The sequence below is a fragment of the Lepus europaeus genome, chromosome 10 (genome assembly GCF_033115175.1).
Source record: "Lepus europaeus isolate LE1 chromosome 10, mLepTim1.pri, whole genome shotgun sequence".
Taxonomy (NCBI): domain Eukaryota; kingdom Metazoa; phylum Chordata; class Mammalia; order Lagomorpha; family Leporidae; genus Lepus; species Lepus europaeus.
Window position 1 is genome coordinate 72,639,020 of NC_084836.1, and position 6,000 is coordinate 72,645,019.

At 44.6% G+C, this 6,000-nt stretch overlaps 1 protein-coding gene across 8 annotated transcripts in view; it reads right to left on the reverse strand.

The window, feature by feature from the left end:
- Nucleotides 1-5,794, reverse strand: part of LOC133768845 (zinc finger protein 260-like) — a 52,997-nt gene extending 47,203 nt beyond the window's left edge. For all 8 annotated transcript variants that reach the window (XM_062203761.1, XM_062203760.1, XM_062203766.1 and 5 more), the window contains exons 1-2: nt 5,706-5,794; nt 4,733-4,823 (exon numbers count right to left, since the gene is read on the reverse strand). The gene's annotated coding sequence lies outside the window, so the exon portion shown is untranslated. The remainder of the gene's footprint in view (nt 1-4,732; nt 4,824-5,705) is intronic.
- Nucleotides 5,795-6,000: the final 206 nt, after the last annotated feature.

The following is a 6,000-nucleotide window of genomic DNA, read 5'->3' on the forward strand; positions in this document are numbered from 1 at the left end:
TTCAGTGGGAAGTCTCCAGCTTACAGACATGGATACAAAAGACACACTCACAACACTCACAACATATTTCAAAATAAAACATGAAAGGTTTCCAAGGCAGGTTGATTATGATGACTTTCCTTGTAAAGTTACACTAAGTACAGGTAGCAAAGTTAACCTAGTGTCTAACTCAAGGAGATAGCCTGAGGAAGATGTGCTGACAAGGAAGAGAGCTGAAATGTCTCCATTACTCTTCTCAGTATCAAAAAGAGAAGGAAGAATGGGTACTCACGTCTGTGGTTGTAAAGAGGATGGAAGCACAAAAACTTCAGAAGAGATGGAAGCAAAGCTCAGATATAGTTTTAAAAAAATAAAATGAAGCAAATCTCAGAATACAATATGGGTTGGAAAAACACTATCAGTACATCAGTTCTTACCAGGATCCAGGAAAACTGCCCTGTCTACACACAGCCCAAATATTTCAAAACGCATTTTCTAATTAAATTAATGCAGGAGACTGCATGATTCAGCAATTTGAATCTCCAAGTGCCAAATAAATGTTTAGTTCTCACTATAGGCAGTTGTAACCCAACCAGGCACTCAAAAAACATGAGAAAAGTTTTTCTATGAGCAGGAACCTGAAATATGAAGAAGTCACACGGAACAATTCCATCTAGTGCTCAAAGTGAGCCCCAGGATAAGCACCCATCAAAACTGTTAGGTCCCAAGAGAAGTCAGTTTTCCAATCTTGCAGTCACAATGAAAACACAATTTCTAGAAATACTTTATGGTAACTGATAATATCTTTGTCCTTCTCTGAAAAATAGCCTGAAGCAGAAAAGGCTTGAGAGCTATGAAAACAGAATCATAGGCAGTCTGTTGGAAAATTATAAAATAATACCAAAATCAGAGAAACATGACAAAAGCAATGAAATGAGGGATGATGAATTTCTTCAGCCTTTCTCCTCCATCAAATTCTCTAGAAAGCTACACTTGTTAACGTATTGGCATTCATTGCACTGCCAAAGGGTTGGAAGGCAGGACAAGTTGTCTACCTTGAAGATGCCCAGTTTAAGTCCATCAGAGTCCCTTTCAATGGCCAGTGTCACACAAGAAGCAATCTTGTGTGACAAGTGGCATCTTGGATCAAGGCAGTGACTATTCCTGGGCAATCATCCTCTTTGCAGACCAGCAGAAATAGCAAAGAGAAAAAAAGGGGGGGGGGAGAAAAATATGGAACCCTCAAGTGGTAAAGACTCTTTCTGGCTTACAGATGCTCAGGTGAGAGCCACCACAGGCTTCAGGATCCAGTAGGCAGCAGCAGAACACCGTGGTCACTCAGAAAAATCAACAGACAACTTCTGTGGTCTGCACATAACTGACTTTGGTCTGTCTACATTCCAGGTGAAATTCACCTGAGTCAAAGAAAAAAACCTACAAAAACCTTCAAATACATTATTCCCTGGAAAATACATTATCCCCATTGCAGCCATCTCAGATGAAGATCTTTTTTTTAGGATTTACTTATTTGCAAGGCAGAGATACAGAGAGAAAGGGAGAGAATGAGAAACAGGTTTCCTGTTATTGACCTGACAAACCCAGGTCACCCAACAGAGTACATGGGGGTTCTATAATTTAAAGCAGCACTACTCATGGCAGACTTAATATTCAGAGACTGGTTTTGAGCTATGAAATTTCCCCAAATATCCATCCTCTCTTCATCTCCCTTATCAAGGACCAGACATTAAAGAATCCCCATATCATGCATATCTAGAAAAGAACACTTGTACATATGAATTGGTACCAATTGTAAACATGTATACTTCATGCAGATTAGCCATAAACATGCATTTTCTGAAACAGGTTCTCTGTAAGCCAACAGCAGCAGCATTATTTTTGATGCACATGCCTCTCTCAACACACAGGATTCCAATTCTCTGTTCTGAGAAGGAATAAAGTCACTTCAACAACATGCTTGGTATCTCTAACAGTATTCAGTAACATAATTGATGACTTTGGCTTATGTTGCCTACAACTATCTTTCACAGGATTGCTAATTCTATTCATCCATTCTTTTTTTTTTTTAAATATTTACTTACTTATTTGAGAGGCAGAGTTACAGATAAAGAGAAGGAGAGACAGAGAGAGGTCTTCCTTCTACTGGTTCACTCCCCCAAATGGTTCTAACAGCCAAAGCTGGGCTGATCTGAAGCCAGATTTCTTGGGCTCTCCCACATGAGTACAGGAGCCCAAGCACTTATGCCATCTTGCACTGTGTTCCCAGGCCATTAGCAGAGAGCTGGATTAGAAGAGGAGCAGCAGGGTCATGAAGTGGTGCCTACATGAGATGCCAGAGCCACAGGCAGAGGCTTAACCTACTAGGGCATAGCGCCAGATCCTATTCATTTATTCTTAAAGAGATTAGTAAACTGCTTTGAATTTGCCATTATCATTTTGCAGGGTTGGAAAAGTTTTCTCTGCCAAGACCATCTGAATATTTATAACATCATTCATGGACAGTACAAAAGTATCAACTTAAAAATAAGATTGCTACAGATTGATTATCCAGTCCCACCTGCAGTTGCCTTGGCAGGGTCAGAACAAATGATTTCATGGACCTTACATGGTCACAGGCTGGATGTTCCCCACCCCTGATTTAGAGCAAAATGTTAACTGAAGTTCTGACTCCTTTTGTTTCGCTTATTGGCCTAGTCAAAGCAGATGTCCAGTAAAGGCCCATGGAACCAACTGGAGTAAGAATAAATTTCTTTCCATTTCCCTTGTGAATTTAGATCATGATTGTCCATAGTCACTGATTCCACTTCAAAATGTCTATTGATGGGCTAGCTTTGTGGCACACTGGGTTAAGCTACCACCTGCAATGCCAGATCCCATATGAGCACCAGTTCAAGTTCCAGCTGCTCCATTCCAATCCAGTTCCCTACTAATATGCCTGTGAAAGGCAGCAGAAGATGGCCCAACACTTGGGTTGCTGCCACCACATGGGATTCCCGAATGGTATTTCAGGCTTCTACTGGCTTTAGTCTGGCCATTGCAGCTATTTGGGGGCTGAAAGAGTTCTTTCTCTCACTCTCTGTCACTCTGCCTTTCAAATACACAAAATAAATATATTTTTAAAATTATTTTAATTGAGAGATAAGAAAAAGTTTATTTTATCAAAACAAGGATATATAAGATAAATACTAGGACTCATTAACTTCAAAAATACACGCTAAAAAATTTTAATGAAACTCAAAATATAACCAAAATCATCATCTACTACACATTATAATTTTTATATTGAGCTATATCAAAAAAATTTAGCTCCCCCTTTGAAAACAATCCCCTTGGGGCTGGCATAGTGGGTTAAGCAGTCACTTTCAATTCTGGCATCCACAAGGGCACTGGTTCAAGTCAGTCTGGACCATTTCCAATCCAGCTTCCTGCTAATGCACCTGGGAAAGCAGTGGAGGATGGCCCAAATACTTGGGCCACTGCACCCAAATGGGAGACCCAGAAGAAGCTCCTACTTCCTTGCTTCAGCCTGGCCCAGCCCAAACCATTGTGGCCATTTGAGGAGTGAGCCAATGGATGGAAGACCTCTCTCTATCTCTCCCTCTCTCTGTGTAACTCTGCCTTTCAAGTAAATAAAATTAATCGTTTAAAAAAAAAAAAAACAAAACCTATACAATGCACTATTATGACTATTCTCTCATACAATGAAATCTTATATAAACTGTAGATGAATCCTCCTGACTTGATGCAATTCAGAAAGAGTATTGCCTTCTGCCATCCTATGGTAGGCATCAATGAAGGTCATTAATGGGAAGATGAATGGACACCATCAGACTGCTTCCGCACATGGCACCTTTCCTTAAAGACATCATGCTACATTACCAGATCATGTACCTCACAGTAAAACATTTCTCTATTAAAAATGGTAAAGAATGATACCAGCACTGTGGCATAGCAGTTAAAGCCGCTGCCTGCAGTGCCAGCATCCCATATGGGCACCAGTTCGAGTCCCGGCTGCTCCACTTCTGATCCAGCTCTATGCTATGGCCTGGGAGAGCAGTAGAAGATGGCCTAAGTCCTTGGCACCTGCACCCACATGGGAGATCTAGAAGAAAGCTCCTGGCTTCAGATCAGCTCTGTTATGGAAGGAAGTACAGCCAGAAAGCGAGGTCTTCCATTCCACCAGTTCACTCCCCAAATGACCGAAACGGCCAGAGCTGAGCTGATCCGAAGCCAGGAGCCAGGAGCCTCCTCCAGGTCTCCCATGCAGGTGCAGAGCCCAAGGACTTGGGCCATCTTCCACTGCCTTCCCAGGCCTCACCCAGTTCTTAGAATTCCCCTCTGCCTGCTGCCCCCTATCACCACTCCCCAGCCCTAGCCCTCTTAAAAAGACCCTGCCCCTGGGGGTCGAGGCCTTCTGCCACATGCTCTATCCTGTACGCGCAGGCAGTTGGTCACCTTCCTCTGTGGATTTATTTTCTCTGAATAAATTCGTTCTGGCTGTAAACTCATGCACTGCCTCCTCTCTATTCTATGACTCTTTTCCTAACATTTTAGTGCCCCGTGTGAGGAGGCACCAATCTGCAACTCTTTTCCTAACACTGACTTACAAATAAATATATAAATCTTTGAAAAAAAAAAAAAAAGAACTGAGCAGAGAAAACTATTACTTTTCTGTATTTATCACAGTTTTCTACTTTATGTAAATCCAGATTAAAAGAATTCATTATTGACTCACACAGTAGACTTCTTGATTGCAGTTCACTTCCCACTTTGCAAAAGGATCAGTGGCAGGTAATAACAGCTGACATCCTTGCTAACAAGAGGAGCTGAAGACAGAAATTGAAAAGCAGAAAAATAAGTCAACAGCTACGTTTCCATTTCTTCAAGCTCCAGATTGAAATAAGTCTGTTAATTAAACACGGAAGAGAGATCAATCCATACCCTTCACGCTGCTCCCTCTGGGAAAAAGTTAGCCACATACACAGGGTCCCAGCTGCCAGATGTGTCCTGGGGGGGGGGGGAGAGGGGACCTCACTGGGCCAATGAGGTGCAGGATGGGAGGCCTGAAAAAGATCCTAGTCTGAGCCTTCTTCCTCACCCCTCTGCCACCTACGGCTTCCCGCTGAAGGCCACTGAGCCCCTCCTCGCCTAAACCACCGTGGGATACAGTGGGAAGCCTGGTCGGACGGCATTCTGCTACCTAACCGAAGTGGGAACCGGGCTTATTTAAATAAAGAGAACGGAGTCTCCCTGCCTTCCTTCACTGTGCTCCCACCTGCCCTGCTTGTGCAGTTCCCCCTTCCGTTGCACTTTAAGCAGTTTGAGCGATGTAGACCGCAGGACTGACCGAGCGCTGTGAGGCTGGGAAGCGGCGGTGGGAGACACAACATCCCGGGTCCCTTCCCCGCCTGCCTGAGGAAGCTGCGAGGATCACTGAGAAGCAAGTGAGCCACGTCTGGGAGCCGCCAGCCGCCCTCGCACCGACCCCCTTCCCACACACATAGGTGCCTCTTCCTGTTCTCCGTACTTGCCATGGAAAGTACCGGGAGCACGTCCCCTTTTTCAGGCCACACAGGGAGCAAAGCGGAGCGCGTGGGACAGGAAAAGTCCACGGCACGTGGGACACACAGGCGGCAGATGCAGAGGCACAGAAGCAGCAGGTGGCAGGCTCCGGGTGTGCGCTCACAAACTGCCTGGGTTGCACTTACCGAGCAAGATATTCAGTGAATGTGTGAGAAGGAGCAGCGCGGCCTCATACGTCCCACTGCGATCAGTAAGCAAACTTCCTGTTTCCAACTCTGAGCGACCTGGGCAGGCATGCGCATGCGCACGCACACATTCGCCCACATTCACACGCACACGCATTCTGAGCGCGGAAAACGTCAGAGACCTGGTGACTCTGGGAAATGGAGTCCGGGCCAGGGTATTCCTAGATAGACCTTCTGGCCATCTCCAAGAGCTTCAGTGTGGGGTAGATGGAAACAGACTGGGAACCAGAGGGGT